This window comes from Schistocerca piceifrons, chromosome 3 (genome assembly GCF_021461385.2).
Source record: "Schistocerca piceifrons isolate TAMUIC-IGC-003096 chromosome 3, iqSchPice1.1, whole genome shotgun sequence".
NCBI lineage: Eukaryota > Metazoa > Arthropoda > Insecta > Orthoptera > Acrididae > Schistocerca > Schistocerca piceifrons.
Window position 1 is genome coordinate 576,847,056 of NC_060140.1, and position 21,470 is coordinate 576,868,525.

General features: G+C 41.5%; 1 long non-coding RNA gene across 1 annotated transcript in view; it reads right to left on the bottom strand.

Moving 5' to 3' along the window:
• The window catches only part of LOC124789535, a 37,242-nt gene that overhangs the window by 8,382 nt on the left and 7,390 nt on the right, over positions 1–21,470 (bottom strand). The window contains exon 2 of the long non-coding RNA XR_007016131.1: positions 14,094–14,246. This is a non-coding gene — a long non-coding RNA (uncharacterized LOC124789535). The remainder of the gene's footprint in view (positions 1–14,093; positions 14,247–21,470) is intronic.

Sequence of the window (21,470 nt, forward strand, 5' to 3'; positions counted from 1 at the left end):
TTGACTTCCATTCTTGGGAATCAGAGATGCAGTCTTCCACCTAGTAATATTCAGCTACAAGTGGGACTTGCAACTTTCGAACAACCAGTGAATTGTTAAATGATTGGAGACTCTGCCACCATTCATGCTACATTTGATGCAAAAGTGACTGCTATTTAATATTTATTATTCTATAATATTGTTTAAGTATATTTTGTAGGACAATCATTTCTGAATAAATTTTCAGACTTGCGCAACTCCAAAAATGTGGTACTGCTTACATTAATTTGCAAAAAATTTCAAATTTCATTATTTGTGATCATTGCTTGTAACTGCAATTTATTATTATTAATTAATTCACTCAACTTGCCCGTGCTTAATGTATTAGATCATAAGGTCACAGTTTAGAACAGATTAGTTATCTATCTTAGTTACTGGGCTTAGAGCATACGTGGATGCATATAGCTTAACTCTTTGACATCAGCAAGGCACATTTTCAAATGGAGCCATACATATCCCAATACTAATTCTTACTGCTAACTAGCACCACTGAGTGTGTAGGAAGAGTAAGAAAGTAAGTTGCAGCTATAATATTAACAACATGCTGCCCTGACAATCAGGATATACTGTGAGAAAAGTACAAGGAGGCATCAATTGATGACACTTTTGCCACCCATTGGGGAGAGAATCCGACTGTGACCATTATGTTTGGGAAGGACATTTTCAACCAAGCACTGATTGTAATTGAGGACCAATATGTGGGCACGATCAACAAAACAAAACATTACCTCAATTTGGCCTACCAGCTACAAAATGTGATCACAAACAAATACTTCAGGTGGAGCACATACGCGAAAGAAATTACAATGTCGACAACTTGTGTGCATACATAGCAACCGAGAGGCAGCAACTGAATGAGGACTGGGCACAGACATATCATGTGATCGGGGTGGCACAATTTTTCTTGATGTATCCAGAGGCATGAGGAAAATTATTTTACTAAATTTAATTCTGCCCAAAGTCAGTGCACAGAACGAGGTTGCTCTCGCTGTCACCACCTCAGGCATTTCAGTGATGTTACTTGAGGGCAAAAGGACTGCCCATACTGTACATAAGCTACCACTTGACATATTGTGACACAGGTATTCATGATGTAAGGCCAGTGGTTGGGTACTGCTGCTCAGGACATGTAAATCGTAAAGTAGCTGTGTGGGATGAGTGCACAGTATGCACAAGGGTGTCATTGAGGCGCTGGATATAACTTTGACAAATATTAGAGGTAACAAGAACATGATGGGTGACACAGTGGTATTCCTCTATGCAGACTTTCAAGAATTTATGCCACTCATCACAAAGTCTATGTCTGCAACACTTGTGTAAGAAATTCATTTCTGTGGAGTCAAGTGCAGAAAGTGTTACTGAAACAAAACATGGTAGTGTGTCTATGGGATGTTCTTGGAACAGTTACTAGCAGCTGGAGAAGAAAGAATGCCTGTCAACATAACTGGCACTGTACACCTGACATCCAGTCTTCGCACTGTGGTAACTTCCATTGCAGAGCTCATAGATGGTGTTACCCAGATATTGTGAATAACCTTCACTCTATGCAATGGTTGGGAGAGAAGGCAATTCTTGCACCCAGTAATGACAGTCAAAGATGTAAAGAGTTACAGAATACATGTTGTTGGTGCTGCAGTGGATGTCAACAAGACTATGCTGTTTCTGGTGGAGTTTCTGAACTCACTTGATCCTGCTCGTCTGCCGCCACACTGTGTTTCACTCAAAGCGGGCACACCTATCACATTTCTTTGAAACCTGGATGCTCTGCACCATTGTAGCTGAACACAGCTGAGTGTTGGGACGACACTGGCCAATGTGGTTGAGGCTACCATCTTAATAACAAAGGGGAAGAGCAAAACTGAGCACATCCTATGTACACTACTCATTACAACAGACTTCCCCTTCACCTTCTCAGACTGCAATTTCCTGTACAACTTGCATCTTTGATCACAATAAATAAGGTTCTCAGGAGCAGACTGTTCAATACAGTGGAGTGGATTTGTTGCTGTTATGTTTCTCCTACAGACTGCATGTTGTGTGATCTAGGGTGAGCTCATCCCACAACTTGTACATCATAACACCTAGAGATTAAAACATAACACCTTTCATGGTTACCTAACTGGATACTTAACTTAATTTTGTAACTGAGTGTGTATCTTTTCACTGCAATTTATCTCCTTGTGGAAGAAAGTTTGCACTCTTCATATGTCAGGATCAACATGGCATGTTAATCAAATGTAATAAACAATATGACATCATCATCATCATCATCATTTAAGACTGATTATGCCTTTCAGCGTTCAGTCTGGAGCACAGTCCCCCTTATAAAATTCCTCCATGATCCCCTATTCAGTGCTAACATTGGTGCCTCTTCTGATGTTAAACCTATTACTTCAAAATCATTCTTAACCGAATCCAGGTACCTTCTCCTTGGTCTGCCCCGACTCCTCCTACCCTCTACTGCTGAACCCATGAGTCTCTTGGGTAACCTTGCTTCTCCCATGCGTGTAACATGACCCCACCATCTAAGCCTGTTCGCCCTGACTGCTACATCTATAGAGTTCATTCCCAGTTTTTCTTTGATTTCCTCATTGTGGACACCCTCCTGCCATTGTTCCCATCTACTAGTACCTGCAATCATCCTAGCTACTTTCATATCCGTAACCTCAACCTTATTGATAAGGTAACCTGAATCCACCCAGCTTTCGCTCCCATACAACAAAGTTGGTCGAAAAATTGAACGGTGCACAGATAACTTAGTCTTGGTACTGACTTCCTTCTTGCAGAAGAGAGTAGATCGTAGCTGAGGGCTCACTGCATTAGCCTTGCTACACCACGCTTCCAGTTCTTTCACTATGTTGCCATCCTGTGAGAATATGCATCCTAAGTACTTGAAACAGTCCACCTGTTCTAACTTTGTTCCTCCTATTTGGCACTCAATCCGTTTATATTTCTTTCCCACTGACATTACTTTCGTTTTGGAGATGCTAATCTTCATACCATAGTCCTTACATTTCTAATCTAGCTCTGAAATATTACTCTGCAAACTTTCATTCGAATCTGCCATCACAACTAAGTCATCCGCATATGCAAGACTGCTTATTTTGTGTTCACATATCTTAATCTCACCCAGCCAGTCTATTGTTTTCAACATATGATCCATAAATAATATGAACAACAGTGGAGACAGGTTGCAGCCTTGTCTTACCCCTGAAACTACTCTGAACCATGAACTCAGTTTACCGTCAACTCTAACTGCTGCCTGACTATCCATCTAAAGACCTTTAATTGCTTGCAGAAGTTTGCCTCCTATTCCATAATCTCGTAGAACAGACAATAACTTCCTCCTAGGAACCCGGTCATATGCCTTTTCTAGATCTATAAAGCATAGATACAATTCCCTGTTCCACTCATAACACTTCTCCATTATTTGCCGTAACCTAAAGATCTGGTCCTGACAACCTCTAAGAGGCCTAAACCCACACTGATTTTCATCCAATTGGTCCTCAACTAATACTCACACTTTCCTTTCAACAATACCTGAGAAGATTTTACCCACAACGCTGATTAAAGAGATACCTCTGTAGTTGTTACAATCTTTTCTGTTTCCATGTTTAAAGATTGGTGTGATTACTGCTTTTGTCCAGTCTGATGGAACCTGTCCCGACTCCCAGGCCATTTCAATTATCCTGTGTAGCCATTTAAGACCTGACATTCCACTGTACTTGATGAGTTCCGACTTAATTTCATCCACCCGAGCTGCTTTATTGCACTGCTATCTATTGACCATTTTCTCCACTTCCTCAAACGTGATCCTATTTCCATCATCATTCCTATCCCATTCTACCTCGAAATCTGAAACATTACTGATCGTATTTTCACCTACATTGAGCAACTCTTCAAAATATTCCCTCCATCTGCCCAAGGCATCCACAGGATTCACCACCAGTTTTCCTGACCTGTCCAAAATACTTGTCATTTCCTTCTTACCTCCCTTTCGAAGACTGCTAATTACACTCCAGAATGGTTTTCCAGCAGCTTGACCCAGTGTCTCCAACCTGTTTCCAAAGTCTTCCCAAGATTTCTTCTTGGATGCTGCAATTATCTGTTTGGCTTTGTTTCTTTCTTCAACATAACTTTCTCTGTCTACCTGAGTTCTAGTATGTAGCCATTTTTTATACGCCTTCTTTTTCCTTTTACAGGCTGCCTTGACTGTGTCATTCCACCAAGCTGTTTGCTTCCTCCTACTTTTACACACTACTGTTCCAAGACATTCTTTAGCCACTTCTAGTACTGTGTCCCTGTACCTTGTCCATTCCTTTTCCAATGACTGTAATTGACTACATTCAACTAACTGGTACCTTTCTGAGATCGCTGTTATGTACTTGTGCCTGATTTCCTTATCCTGAAGTTTCTCCACTCTTATCCTCCTACATATGGACCTGACCTCCTGCACTTTCGGCCTCGCAATCCCAATTTCACTGCAGATTAAATAATGAGCAGTGTCATGAAAGAATCCCCTGAATACACGTGTGTCCCTCACAGCCTTCCTGAATTCCTGATCTGTTATTATATAGTCAATGACAGATCTGGTTCCCCTGCTTTCCCAAGTATACCGGTGAATGTTCTTATGTTTAAAAAAGGAGTTTGTGATTACTAAGCCCATACTGGCACAGAAATCCAAGAGTTGCTGCCCGTTCCTGTTGGCCTCCATATCCTCTCCAAATTTACCCATAACCTTTTCATACCCTCCTGTTCAATTTCCAATCCTGGCGTTAAAATCACTCATGAGCAGAACGCTGTCCTTGTCCTTTACTCTGACAACTACATCACTGAGTGCCTCATAAAAACTATCCATCTTATCTCGATCAGTCCCTTCACAATGCGAATATACTGACACAATCCTAATTTTCTTGCTAGACACTGTCAAATCTATCCACATCAGTCGTTCGTTTACATACCTTATTGCAACTACGCTGGGTTCCATTTCTTTCCTGATGTAAAGCCCTACACCCCATTGTGCTATTCCTGCTTTGACTCCTGACAAGTAGACCTTGTATTCTCCCACTTCTTCTTCTTTCTCACCCCTTACCCGAATGTCACTAACAGCTAAAACGTCCAGCCCCATCTTACTTGCAGCCTCTGCCAGCTCTACCTTCTTCCAAGAGTAGCCCCCATTGATATTAATAGCTCCCCATCTCATTACCATTTGTTTGCCAAGTCGTATCTTAGGAGTCCCTGGTTTGTCAGTTAGAGGTGGGACTCCGTCACCTCCAAAGGTCCGAGGCATTTTGCTCTGATTGTTGCCAGCATCATATTTAAAGTACCAGGGAAGCAGGTTGCTAGCCTTACTTGCCCCGAGTCCCATTGGGTTTTACCCCTAACGACTGAGGGACAAACCGGTGGATTTGGTAGTCTTTGCCGTATGAGCACAAAGGTGACCACGACTCAGAATATGTCCGAGATGCCCAGCCTTATTCCAAAGTAACTGGTATCCCGACTGTCGGGACCACTTACTTGGCCACTCATACGTTGCCCGTGGTTCATGAACTAGGACATGACTACAGGAACCCACACCATGAACCACAACAACAATATGACAAAAATATAAATTTACTTAATAGCTTGTTTATTTGCACCACAAAGATGAAGTAACACTGAGCCTACAAAATCTGAGACAATACTAGCCACACCATGGATATTTTCACTGGTCCTTATATATGTTTTAACAATCAAAATATGAATACATTCTTTGTTTCAAACTATAATTTTGACATTTACAATTAAAATTTGATTGTTTTTCTAAATCAAGTTACAGAATTTAGATTTACAATTTGCTACAACCTTCCCAGAAAAATCACATGCCAAAATATTACAGTTATCATCGCTAAATTATATGAAATATTTTTCCACAATAATATTTGATTTCAAAATTCTAATTACTTTTCAAATACATGTTTGATTTTGACATTAACATGAATCCTGCATCTTTACATTTAGCCAAATAATAATTATGATCAGATTTCTGTTTACGAATGTTGTAAGTACCAGTTTCAATACTTGTTGTACTGATGTTTGAATAGTAGTTAATTTCATCATAACTGTGTTCCAGGTACCCTAATTACATCAATATATTGAATTTATACTGTTACAAAGCATGCTCATGTGTTCGTACTATTGTACATAAATGTCATAGTATTGAGCACTTCGATAAAATCAGAATCACAGTTTTCTTTTAGAGCCATCCCATTCTGCTACTTTACAAGATGTAACAGAGAACACGATGTGCAAGCATATCTTGTTTTACACAAATATCACTTTTAAATATGTGTACTGTGTACTTCCCTCAATATGGATGATGTACCTACTGTAGGGGGCATCCGCTGCTGGCTGGAAAGCCCTGCTGTTTTATCAGGATACAGACTAGGGGCCTGTGTGGTATCATTAGATACAATAAAATAGTATTCAAGATTATTCTATTTATTACACAGAATTGAAGTCACTGCCATGTCTCTTGTGATGACTGGTGGCTACGTAATCCAGAGAGGAATCTGCTGACTAACAACAGATTCAAGGCTGCCAAGGACACTGCATCAGCTCAGAGTGAAAGTTGATGACACACTTGTGCAGCAGTTAGGCCACCCCCTGGCAAAGTGGGCACACCCCATCAGTAGCTCTGCTTGGAGGCGGCAGTGACTGCAACGTGTATGTTTATTCAGGCCCCATTTCAGGGAGTACTCAATCCCTGCCCTCATTGTCCCATAAGATGGACCATGATGTCAGATGCCATGCTGAATGCTAAACCTTACTCACCAGTATGGTAGGCCATTGGACTCGTGCAACACTGGAGATTTAGGGCAGCTTCTTCCCTGGATCAGAGCCTTGTTGATAGACCTGTGGACTACCCTCAGTGCTGGCTGTTGTGCTAACATCATTACTGGATGCTGGACTTTATCACCCATGGCTACAGATCACTGATTTTCTCATAATGCAGCAAGTGTAATACCAACACTAGAACAATCTCACACACTAGATGTTGCCCTACCATAACAAGTTAACTGAATGTGAATGACACAAATGCCATTGACTCTACTGATCAACTCCTGTAGACCAAGTGCATGAGGCTAGTAGGGGAGGAGTATATGTGTCGCTGAGGGGAGGTTCCACTCTGCGACGTCATCTGTAATTACCAAATTGGTTCTGTTCTTCTTGAGTCATCAGCGGTCTTGAGTTCCACTACATTTGCTGAAGGAATTTCTTACAGATTCTTTACTTCTTGGTCAAACCCCTGCCAGGCAATATTGTGCCCTACCTAGTGTTTCTTACATAACATTATGAAGGCAACTTCCTGGCAGATTAAAACTGTGTGCCCGACCAAGACTCGAACTCGGGACCTCTGCCTTTCGCGGGCAAGTGCTCTACCAACTGAGCTACCGAAGCACGACTCACGCCCGGTACCCACAGCTTTACTTCTGCCAGTATCTTGTCCCATACCTTCCAAACTTTACAGAAGTTCGCAGGAGAACTTCTGTAAAGTTTGGAAGGTAGGAGACGAGATACTGGCAGAAGTAAAGCTGTGGGTACCGGGTGTGAGTCGTGCTTCGGTAGCTCAGTTGGTAGAGCACTTGCCCGCGAAAGGCAAAGGTCCCGAGTTCGAGTCTCGGTCGGGCACACAGTTTTAATCTGCCAGGAAGTTTCATATCAGCGCACACTCCACTGCAGAGTGAAAACCTCATTCTGGAAACATCCCCCAGGCTGTGGCTAAGCCATGTCTCCGCTATATCCTTTCTTTCAGGAGTGCTAGTTCTGCAGGTTCGCAGGAGAACTTCTGTAAAGTTTGGAAGGTAGGAGACGAGATACTGGCAGAAGTAAAGCTGTGGGTACCGGGCGTGAGTCGTGCTTCGGTAGCTCAGTTGGTAGAGCACTTGCCCGCGAAAGGCAAAGGTCCCGAGTTCGAGTCTCGGTCGGGCACACAGTTTTAATCTGCCAGGAAGTTTCATATCAGCGCACATTCCGCTGCAGAGTGAAAACCTCATTCTGGAAACATCCCCCAGGCTGTGGCTAAGCCATGTCTCCGCTATATCCTTTCTTTCAGGAGTGCTAGTTCTGCAAGGTTCGCAGGAGAACTTCTGTAAAGTTTGGAAGGTAGGAGACGAGATACTGGCAGAAGTAAAGCTGTGGGTACCGGGCGTGAGTCGTGCTTCGGTAGCTCAGTTGGTAGAGCACTTGCCCGCGAAAGGCAAAGGTCCCGAGTTCGAGTCTCGGTCGGGCACACAGTTTTGATCTGCCAGGAAGTTTCATATCAGCGCACACTCCGCTGCAGAGTGAAAACCTCATTCTGGATTATGAAGGCAGTTCAGTCTGCACTCTTCTAATGATCTCCTGCTCAGCTAACTTGCAGTCTCATTCGGTACTGTCAAGATTCCTGTCTTCCTCACAGGGTAATGGTGATGCTTCCTGGCTGGTAGCTGTTGATACTTCCACATGGTTGAATAACACCAGATGTTCAAACAGAAAATTTTACTTTCCTGTTTCCTTACTAATTTGTCATGTAACACTACATATCTCCTTTTCTAGTTATTAATATTTCTTTCATTAATTTGTAATGTCTGCACTGCATTCTACATTCCATTGGAGTGACATTATCTCAGTGAGGTACTAAAAGCACCATGATGCATGAAGTTATTAACAGTTACATAAAGACAGTGGGAAGAAGAGGTGAACAGAGGGAGTGTGGGGATGTCGACAGGTGTGTAACATAAATGTCAAATGTGTATGAAGGTGAAGTCATGCGGAAAAGGCTCTGATTTGTACAAACATTTGACAGCATTCTGTCATCAAATAAAAGAGTTTTATATTTGATTTTCTGGAGTTAGTTTCTTTTAAATATTTATATGTGCAATTCCAACCAAAGTAGCTTTAATATTGAGAGACAAATACTGTGGAGGTAAATTAATCTTAGAGCTTGTAGAGAACGTTATCAGCACCTCACTATGTTTGAACAAGGTCATGTAATAGGGCTACAAGAAACTAGGTGTTCCTTCTGCGATACTGCAGAAAGACTTGGCAGGAATGTAGCCACTGTACATGATTGCTGCCAGCAGTGGTCACAAGAATATGCATTCATAGCGAGAGCAGGCTCTGGACAGCCACATGGCACTACCAAGAGAGAAGACCATCATGTTTGCCATATGGGTCTGGTGCATCACATCACAGTGACACAATGAACTGTTACAAAGCTGTTACTTCAAGGACAGCTCTGAACCACGCACCCTGTTAGTGTGCATTCCACTGACCCCAAACCACCACCATTTATGGTTTATGTGATGTCAAGCAAGAGCTTATTGGTGGGCAGGGTGGAGATCTGCTGTGTTTTCTCGTGGCATCTGGCTCTTCTTTGGTGCTGGTGATGGATATGTATTGGTTAGGAGGAGGCCTGTTGAGGGCCTGCATTCAACACGTCTGTGTGCTAGACACACTGGACCTATACTTGAGAGTTACTGTCTGCAATGCAATTCATATGACAGTAGGAGCACTCTTGTAGTTACATCACACACCCTGACTGCAAATTTGTATGTCAGTGTGGTGATTCAACCTGTTGAGCTGCCATTCATGAACGGCATTCCAGGGGGTCTTTTCCAACAGTACAACACTCACCCACATAACACTGGTATCACCCAACATGCTTTAAAGAACATCAGCACATTGCCCTGGCCTTCTCAATCACCAGATCTGTATCTAATCGAGCACGTGTGTGACATCATCGAACGACAGTGCCAGCATCTTCTACAAACAGCAGTAACTGTCCCTGTATTTACCAACCATGTGCAACAGACATGGAACTCAATCCTACAAACTGACATCCAGCACTTGTACAACACAATGCATGCACGTCTGCACGCTTGCATTCAAAATACCAGCATTTCGCATTTGTAATGGCTTATCTCACACATACATTAACTTGCAATGTTAGTCATTTACACATGTTACCTAGACAAAAGTATTCCTGAAATTTCATTACTCTACATTAATTATATTTTGGTGCTGCAGTTTTTTTCCATCAAAGTATTTTGAAATGTTAACTAAGCTTTTCCCCATTCAAGGCATTATTGTCAGTGTATGATTCTGATGATGCTACTAATTTTATGGACAATCCGTTAACAACAAGGAATAAGTAACTGAACTTTTAACTACACTTTGATATGGCATTTTTTGTGTGAGCTAGTATGTATTTATGTATGGACTTTGTGACAACTCATTATAGAGAGTAGCCATCCAATTTTGCATTTGTGTACTTTAATTTCTGTGAAACTAATTAGCTTGTGAGGTAATTAATGTTAAAATTCAGCAGTAAGTATATTTGCCTTTGTAGATTTTGCCTCTAAGCTTCCTGTCTTTTGATCTCTACCATTATACTTCAGTTGACCTAATTTTTACGCATGGGACGATTAAGTTGTTAACTAAGATTTTGCTTAATTCATCACAATTTTCAATATGGGAGTTGTACTCATAAAAGCAGATCCCCAACATAGATGCATAAAATGGTTCTATAAACTTTGATAATTTTCTAGACCACCACGTACTCCATAAACGAAGTTAGTGATAAGAGTTATAGCCCATCCTATGTGGCAAAATACAACCTAGCCATTCTTCAAATTTAAAATATGTTCATACACCAATCTTTACAAGGCCAAACCCTCCCAGCCTCCTCCCCTAAAACAATCAGTCCCAGTCTAACAAGTAAATGAGCAACACATATATCAGAAGTGTCTAGGAGCTGCTAGAACTCGTGCAGCATCCATGCAAGATTTCAAGACACTGCAGTTAGTCTAAATGTTTAAAGTTGATTTTTGGCATTTTGTGTTCTAACTCTACAACGTTGACATTCACACCAGTATTGACTAATCGTAAAATTCACATTTAATGCTCCTGTGAAAACTACTGTACAGTGTAAATACTAGCAGCATGTGTGCGTGGATCATCTGACGTACTTTTATCAAGTAGTGACTGTGTTAAGGCTTTTGAACTGATGAATGTGTTATACTTTGGACTATTATCATTTATGTACATGATGTTCAATTATCTCGGCGACTGTCTCAGAACTGACACGCATGCATTGTTCATACAACTTAGAACCAGTGTGTGCTGAAAATATTGTGTATAAAAAAATGTAAATTCAAATAGTGTTTGTATTTCCAACTGTGGTACTGTGTCGCAGGGGAGCACAGGTTACTTGCATAGAATCATTTGATCTGCAATCAAATCAGGTCATGGTGGTAAAAAAAAAAAACCACCACACTGCTTGGAGATCTATGTTGAGTACATCACTTGCACAATTTCTAGAAATCATTATGTTTATATGCAAATTGAAGTGATGAATGGAAACTTGTACCAAAGCTGGGATTTGAATCTGGGTCTCCTGCCCACTAGACAGATGCATTTCCCTCCTCAAATTATCCCATTCACACCTAGCCCATTTCATTTTATTCTAGAAATCAGTTTACAACTACACTCCTGGAAATTGAAATAAGAACACCGTGAATTCATTGTCCCAGGAAGGGGAAACTTTATTGACACATTCCTGGGGTCAGATACATCACATGATCACACTGACAGAACCACAGGCACATACACACAGGCAACAGAGCATGCACAATGTCGGCACTAGTACAGTGTATATCCACCTTTCGCAGCAATGCAGGCTGCTATTCTCCCATGGAGACGATCGTAGAGATGCTGGATGTAGTCCTGTGGAACGGCTTGCCATGCCATTTCCACCTGGCGCCTCAGTTGGACCAGCGTTCGTGCTGGACGTGCAGACCGCGTGAGACGACGCTTCATCCAGTCCCAAACATGCTCAATGGGGGACAGATCCGGAGATCTTGCTGGCCAGGGTAGTTGACTTACACCTTCTAGAGCACGTTGGGTGGCACGGAATACATGCGGACATGCATTGTCCTGTTGGAACAGCAAGTTCCCTTGCCGGTCTAGGAATGGTAGAACGATGGGTTCGATGACGGTTTGGATGTACCGTGCACTATTCAGTGCCCCCTCGACGATCACCAGTGGTGTACGGCCAGTGTAGGAGATCGCTCCCCACACCATGATGCCGGGTGTTGGCCCTGTGTGCCTCGGTCGTATGCAGTCCTGATTGTGGCGCTCACCTGCACGGCGCCAAACACGCATACGACCACCATTGGCACCAAGGCAGAAGCGACTCTCATCGCTGAAGACGACACGTCTCCATTCGTCCCTCCATTCACGCCTGTCGCGACACCACTGGAGGCGGGCTGCACGATGTTGGGGCGTGAGCGGAAGACGGCCTAACGGTGTGCGGGACCGTAGCCCAGCTTCATGGAGACAGTTGCGAATGGTCCTCGCCGATACCCCAGGAGCAACAGTGTCCCTAATTTGCTGGGAAGTGGCGGTGCGGTCCCCTACGGCACTGCGTAGGATCCTACGGTCTTGGCGTGCATCCGTGCGTCGCTGCGGTCTGGTCCCAGGTCGACGGGCACGTGCACCTTCCGCCGACCACTGGCGACAACATCGATGTACTGTGGAGACCTCACGCCCCACGTGTTGAGCAATTCGGCGGTACGTCCACCCGGCCTCCCGCATGCCCACTATACGCCCTCGCTCAAAGTCCGTCAACTGCACATACGGTTCACGTCCACGCTGTCGCGGCATGCTACCAGTGTTAAAGACTGCGATGGAGCTCCGTATGCCACGGCAAACTGGCTGACACTGACGGCGGTGGTGCACAAATTCTGCGCAGCTAGCGCCATTCGACGGCCAACACCGCGGTTCCTGGTGTGTCCGCTGTGCCGTGCGTGTGATCATTGCTTGTACAGCCCTCTCGCAGTGTCCGGAGCAAGTATGGTGGGTCTGACACACCGGTGTCAATGTGTTCTTTTTTCCATTTCCAGGAGTGTATTTTATAAGGCTCTGATTATTGAGACTCTGAGGGGTTAATGGATCAAGCAGGTATGCACTGTCACAATGTAATCATGCCTCTGCAATAATTGGGGCATTTCAGTCAACTTCTTATGCATATCACTTCCTATTTGGAGAAACACTCAGTGGGATAGGCTCTCTTAAGGGTGCAGGTGTGAAAGAACAGTAGGTAAGTGTAACTCCTGAACATCCAGAGAAATCTCTACCCAACTTTGTGCACATATGACATACTACTTGGTGAAAATACGATTAGGATAAAACACTCATAGAATCATCAGAGGTAGTGGTGGTTGATTTGGGAAGGAGGAAAACCATAGCTTTTGGGTGTCATTATGCTGATATGCGTTAGATACACTGGGGTCTGCTTCCAGCAGCAATTAACACATCCCTAGTCTCAGGTTTGATGCCAGTTGCATTCTGAATAAAAATCATCAGCAATGATGGCTAAAGACGTCCAGTGTAAAGAGTCATCCTTGTTCTGATGAAAGCCTTGTTAAATAAGACATACAAAAATTCTGGGCATCCTCTTACCTTCAGGAAAGATGGAAGAATCAGCACTGAACGATGGAATATGGATGCAAAAGGCCATGAAAACTGCTGCATTAAAGGCACTAATGTGTATCCACAGAGCATGTGGCCTACAATTGATGTCATGATGATCTCTCTATTGGTAAACATTCCGGATTAACCCCTCATTCAGGTCTCCAGAAAGGGGCTGCCGAAGGGAAGCAACCATGAGAAAAAGATTCAATAACCACCTAAAGTGTAACATTCTATAGAGTGTCTCAGAGATTGTCAGAGGAGAAGAATTCAGGGTGGCATGCAAGAAACCAGTTAGAAGAATGAAGACTGGAGAAAAAAAGAAAGGCTGGTAATTGACGCTTCTGGTAACATTGCATACCTCAGGGGGAAGAGGGCCTGGCAAGCATATGAGGTGTAAATGTGTAAAGGTGATGAAATGTGACAGACAGTGTTGTACATTGTTTTTGACATTGCTACTATGACTGGTGACAGCCTGATGTTGATGAGGGTGTAACATATAGAACTTAACTGTGGAATACCTGCAAAGACTTCAACAAAACATGATACTCATGACTTACTCTTCTGAAACTAATACTGTGGGACGCAAATCAAAACTGAAGAACTGCTGATTTAGGGACCATCATACAATTTTCAGGACTTTCAGTTGTTTGGTGACATTAATTCATTCCTTCATCATGTTCTGTGATTCCCATCATCGAGAGCCTACAGGGCTGTGGAATGCGTCAAGATATAAATTAAAATATAATGATAAACTATCACTACACTGCTTAATGCTGTTAACACTTATGCTATCTAAATTAGATTGAACATATTATTAAGAAGGCTGCTACTTTGATTTAAAAAAAGCTGTTGCCTTCTTACTTTTATTATATAGCTACTGTTTACCAATTATCAGCAGCTTAATATTTAGCTGATTGAAAACCTAAATCATGATGGCCAGACACAGGAGTGAACCGTCGTCCTCCCAAATGCAAGTCCAGTGTGCTAACCACTGTGCCACCTTGTATCCAGCTGGTCTCCAAAGAATTTTATTCACTTTGCTTCATTCAGAGTATGGACATAAATGTCTACTTCTGGTACTAAAAAATAATCATTGCATGTCTGAAATTGCACAGTAGGAGTCTCTGTGAGACTGAGTTAAAAGTGTTTGCTATGAACTACTTGTAAGCCTGTTCAGGTTTCATCTGAAATTTATTTGCTAGGTGTGAGTTTGAAAATTCAATTAGTATACTTATGTGAGCAGAAACATGATTTTTTTGAATTTCTCTTTAAAGTCACTGGAAGACCATTTACATAGGTTAGAAAGAAGAATTGGCCCCAGACTGATCCCTGTGGAACTCCATTGTTATATTCCCCCATTATGATGTTATTTTCATGCCTGAGAGACAGTATGTTAACAAGATGGAGGGATGCATGAGTGGATAGATTTAAAACTGTTAGGTGCTAGACACCATGATCATCAGCATCGTTTCACAAAATCATGCTATTGGTGAATAATTAGTATTCTTGTTATAACAAAAAGCAAAGGCTAATAACGATAGCCACAGAAATAGAAAATGTCATGTACAATTTCCAGCAGATATGGTTGTATTGTTGATGGAAGGTAAGTATCTCGGCTTCCCTCATCTCAGCATAAAAAAGACAGGACGTTAAAACATAGTGCACTACGAGTGTGACGTCATAAACACTACATTCCAGTGAGTCATCTTGCCATGAAAGATAAGTATGCACCTTTGAGCAGCGTCTGACACGAAGGCAAGCAAGAACCACTTTGTACCTTTGTGGAGTTTGTGAGGAAGTGCGCCATGGACAAATAGTCGGTTTAACTGACTGCAGCTTGGTGTTGGCCTCTTCTAGCCATTGTCTTTCCCATTCAGCCAAAATCTCTTTGCCACCCACAACATGACATCCTGTAGGGGGACATGAAGTTGAAGTGCAGTATTTTCCTGGTAGGCTGCTTTCACTGCTCTGTCAGCTTCCTCATTCCCCTCAATTCCTGTGTGCCCAGGCACCCAGCTGAAGACCACCTCTTTCTCTTGTCTCTACTGTGTGTGGATAGTATCCTGGATGATCTGAACTATCCTATCTGCTAGGAACATTTGCTGAATAGCCTGGAGGGGCACTAGGAGAGTCTGTTTAGAGAAGAAACTTCCCTGCACCAGGAAGTTTCATGTGTCCCACTACCTTCTTCACTACCCACAGGTCTGCATAGTAAACTGAGAAGTGGTTTGGTAGCAGAGTTTAATTAAAACTAAAGATGGAGTGTGAGATTGCTGTGTTCTCCATCATACCAAGTTAAGAGTGGGCCTGTCAATCATCCACAGAGGGGATTTCCCCCATTTGTGTTTAAGAATTGGTATGTCTGCTACACCAAGTTGCTCGAGACACTCCTTCGCATGGATGTGAAAGGCTTAGTAGCCAGGCAACCAATAAACCTTTGTTACATGAATTATTCAACTCCAATACCAACAACAAAATGGTCAGAGATGGTCCACACTTTGCTTATGTGTTCCACCATGAGGAGTTCTTGCTGGATGGTAAGAGGTAGCTCATCAGCCTCTGCACAGAGGCTAGGAATTGACTAGTTCAGTAGGCCGCAGTGACCAGAAGACCCTCTACTTTATGTTACGGAAGTACGATTCCATCAGTACTAGATGGATGCCATTAATGCCGTAACACTTGGGTTTACTAAATAAAATTTTGTGAACCACGCAATCAAAGGCTTTGGCAGCAGGGTACATTTTTATGTTTAGCTCTGTTAACATTTAATTTGTGAGATCACCTACTTCTTAGCGTGTAAAGAGTTCTTTGCAAAATCCAAACTGGAAAGAGGTTATGAAGTTCTGCTCATTTAACTGGGTCAGTATTCTATCATAGTCCACTTTCAGAGATACATATTGGAAGTAGTGATGTAGGTCTGTAATTAAAGGCACTTTCCTTATCTCCAATTTCACAGATTGGTGTAACTACAGCATATTTAAGTCTATCAGGAAATAAACCCTGAGTCATTAACTGATTGCAAAGATATCTTAATGGTAATGTTATCATGTTAGTGGATGACTTTGATATTCTGCTAGAAACACCAACATAGTCAACAGAATTACCACTTTTTTAGTTATCTGTGAATTCTGTAATCTCCTTAGGGGTTGTACTTTTGAAACTGGATTTGTTAGTGGAGCATGTAGTGTCTGTGGAAGTACATTTAATGCACCTGCATTTGGCTGATCATTAATAGGTGTGGTGTTAGCAGCCACAGTGAGGAAGTAATCACTGAATCTAGTGCCAACAATCTGAAAGTGTCACAGTTTCTGCCCAACATATTTTCGGGGAGCTCAGTTTCATTTGGATCAACACTTTGTTTGTTTCTTATTCAATCATTTTCCAAAAGCTTTTGCCCTGTTCTTAGAGAGTTTTATTTTTAGAACACAGTACACGAGTTTTGCTGTCTTTATAACAGAGTGGAGTGTTTGACAATACTGATGGTAATGGAGTTTCAGTACTACTCTACATCTTGTTCTCTGAATTACGTAGGCCACTCTGTTCCTAGCACAAGATACTTTCCCAGAAATTTTCCATCTCTTATCATTGCTTCTGCTCAATTTTGCTTTTATTTGTCTTAGACACAACAAGACTCAAAACACTGTAGGAATATGTTTAAGAAAGAGTTAAATTCTCTGTCAACACTACGTGGTTTATAAATTTCTCTCCAGCATTCTTTCTGTAATTTCTCTCTAAATACTGGGATTGAGTCATTGTTTATGATTTTACAATTCAGCACTTTTCTTCTCGGATATGTACGTAACTGGTCAGTAAATCTCACTGTTAATGTTTTACTGGAACAGTGAGATAAATTGTTGAATAATTGATTTTACAGCTAAATCACTACTGGGGTTTGGTTCCAAAAACAATTTGTCAATAGCTGTTGCACCATGACCTTCAGTCCTCAAAGAGAATTTCACTGTGGAAAGTAATCATGAGCTCTACAATGACAACATTAGGGCCTTCCCTCAGTCAGTACTATTAGGCAGAATATCAACTTACATTTAACTCTCCACACACAAAAATTTTACAGTTAAGCATTCTTCCCATAATTTCTCTCTAAATACTATGACAGTTATTGTTTATGATTCTGCGATACAACACTGTACTTTTAGGATATGTACCTAACTGGTCAGTATATTTTACTGCTAACATTTTACCATAATAGTCACATAAACTGTTGACTAATTGGTTTTACAGCTAAATCACTGCAGGTTGTCAGTTCCAAAAACAATTTGTCAATAGCTGTTGCACTATGACCTTCAGTCCCCGAAGAGAATTTTTCTGTGTAAAATAATCAAAAGCTGAACACTAACAAGCTTCTTAGGTCCTCCCATCGGTCTGCACTATTAGACAGAATACCAACATTTAATTCCCCACATAGAATGACCTTACAGTTAAAACAGCATAACCCTATTAAAGCTGTTTTTAACAACTTTATAATGTTTAAGACATCCTGCCTATGTGTGTTTCCTGATCCACTATAGAGTCACAGCATTCAAAAAGCTGTTCAATACAATATCCTTCAACCTGAATGGCTTGGGGCTGAATACCATTTTCTTGAGTATATAGCCACTCCCCCTTGTTTATTGGTTCTACAGTAATATGATATTATCTTGTATTCATCAAGATGAATTTGTGCAATTTAAGTAAATTCCACCTGATATTCCAATATATAAAACAGCACAGCTACAGCTAACCTATGTGTGACGCACAAACACTCAACATAAAACAGAATTCACACTACCTTTTACGCTCTTGCTCTTTCTCCAACAAAAGTACACACATTCAGACACGCAACCACACAGACACCCAAATGTACACACCCACAGTGAGATTGATTTTCTGAATAAATCTGCTGAAATTACCGCTAACTTCCCATTTTCCTAAATGAGTATTAGAAGGTTTTCTTTAGATGAAGAAACAAGCCATCTTGGTTGTAGCTTTAAAATTTTTAACACTGCAACCAAGACTCCTTGTTTCTTCATATCATGCATACTGGTTGCTGGACCAACCACATTATGAACTGGAAAAAGTTAATTATTAGGTATTCTCGAGTTTTTATGGAAGACATTAAATGCATTTTCTTTAACATCCTTAGTTTTGTCCAAACTGCAGTATTTTGTTCCACTAATAACTGCCTCAACTGTTCCCATATTTATTCTACAGCTCTGCCTTTAAGATGACTCTACATGAAAAAAAGGCATAGTGAACACAGTGGATATTGCTGGGATATGACATACACTGCTTTGCTTTGTTCACACTGGATGCACACAGCTTCTCGCCAGAAGCATTCAGACTGCAAACAGTGCTATGTTATTATGTGACTGAGTGAGGGACAATGCATCACTTACACCCATATGTGAGCATCCCTCTGCCCTGAGAGATTTTCCAAGCCCTGCATAAGCATGTTCTACAGAACACTTCATCCAGAGCTTATCATTTTCCTCAAAGGAGTGATTCTCTTTTCACACTAGTGTGGAGAGCATTCTGAGCAGGGGCACCCTTACCCAGTGAAAAGGGGTGCTGCCCCTTCCTCACCCCCTGCCCCCCACCACAGCTCTCAGGTATAGGGAAAGTATAGTATAGTCAGGTTTTTTCTTTCAAGGAAATGATGTATAAATTGGCATTATGCAGGTTTTTAAGAGAATCAGAACTGGAACTTCTTATGGTTACTTACAAGTCACTATTAATTTTCCAAAATATTAGAAGTACTCTATACCCCCAGGTCTAGCCCCTGCCCCCTACAAATTACACTATGGGCACCCATGATTCTGAGCTACAGGGCTGACTGATGTCATCCTCATTTGTACAATAGAAATTAGAGTAAAAACTGTAACCCACATGCCCTAATATTGTTAACTGTGACATTACAGGGCCCTGCACGCGGCTCCAAATTACTAGTTACCTGGTAATCACTTCCCAATGAGCTCTGAACTAGTCCTAACATTCCCGTATTGAGACAGCTAATTGCACCTTATGCCAATGTGCTGCCAGACTGCTTTGAAAACTCTTGGGATGTCTGCATGCTTCAGATCTTAATACTTAAGTAATTAGAGTGGTATTTGAAAAAAAAATTGACTTGTGTAAATACTGAGTCCTATTTACAGTACATTTCTACTTGTCATATAGCTTTATAACGAACACTGCCACTTGGTGTGTATCTAACAGATATCTTGCAAGATGTACAGATAGCTGTTTATAACAATATTCTTACTGCTTGCTTCTGATGAATGATGGTGTGGTCTTTAATCCAGAGACTGGTTAGGTACAGCTCTCCATGCTGCTCTATCCTGTGCAAGCTTATTCCTCTCCAATAACTATTGTAACTTACATCCTTCTGAATCTGCTAACTGTATTCATCCCTTGGTCACCCTCTATGATTTTTATCCCACACACTTCCCTCTAAAAGTAAACTAGTGATCCCTTGATGCTCAGAATGTGTCCTGTCAACTAATCCCTTCTTTTAGTCAAGCTGTGCCACAAATTTCTTGTCTCCCCAGTTCCATTCAGCAACTCCTCATAGTTACACAATCCACTCATATAATCTTCAGCATTCTTCAGTAGCACCACATTTCAAAAACTTCTATTCTCTTCTTGTCTAAACTGTTTTATTGTCCATGTTTCACTTCCATACCTGTCTACATTGCAAACATCTCCAGAAAGGACTTCCTAAAACTCTAATCTATATTTGATGTTAACAAATTTCTCTGCTTCAAAAATGCTTTTCTTGCCATTGTCAGTCTACATTTTATATCACCCTAACTTCGTCCATCATCGGTTATTTTCTTGCCCAAATAACAATACTCATCTACTACTGTAAGTGTCTTGTTTCCTAATCTAGTTCCCTCAGCATCACCTAAATTCTATTATCCACATTTTGCTTTTGTCGATGTTCTTATATCTTCCTTTCAACACACTGTCCATTCTGTTCAACTACACTTCCAAGTCCTTTGCTGTCTCTGACAGAACTACAATGTCATTCACAAACCTCCAAGATTTTGCTTCTTCTCCCTCAACTTTAATGCTTACTTCAAATTTTTCTTTGGTCTCCTTTATTGCTTGCTCAATGTTAAGATTGAATAACATCAGGGATGGGCTACAACGCTGTCTCTCTCCTTTCTCAACCACTGCTTCCCTGTCACGTGCCTAAACTCTTATAATTGCCACCTGCAGAAGTTGTAAATAGCCTTCTACTCCCTGCTTTTTTCCATGCTACCTCCAGAATTTCAAAGAGTTTCTTGTAGTCAACATCATCAAAAGTTTTCTCTAAGTCTACAGATGCTATAATCGTAGGTTTGCCTCTCCTTAACCTATCTTCTAAGAGAGGGTTAGTATTGCCTCAATCATTCCTACGGTATCCAAAGTGACCTTCCCTGATGTCAACTTCTACCAGTTTTTCCATTCTTCCATAAAGAATTCGTGTTGGTATTTTGCTAGCATAATTTATTAAATTTATCCCAAAGAAAGCAGGTGTTGACAAATGTGAAAATTACCGAACTATCAGTTTAATAAGTCACAGCTGCAAAATACTAACGCGGATTCTTTACAGACGAATGGAAAAACTAGTAGAAGCTGACCTCGGGAAAGATGTTTGGATTCCGTAGAAATGTTGGAACACATGAGGCAATATTGACCCTACGACTTATCTTAGAAGCTAGATTAAGAAAAGGCAAACCTACGTTTCTAGCATTTGTAGACTTGGAGAAAGCTTTTGACAATGTTGACTGGAATACACTCTTTCAAATTCTGAAGGTGGCAGGGGTAAAATACAGGGAGCAAAAGGCTATTTACAATTTGTACAGAAACCAGATGGCAGTTATAAGAATAGAGGGATATGAAAGGGAAGCAGTGGTTGGGAAGGGAGTGAGACAGGGTTGTAGTCTCTCCTCGAT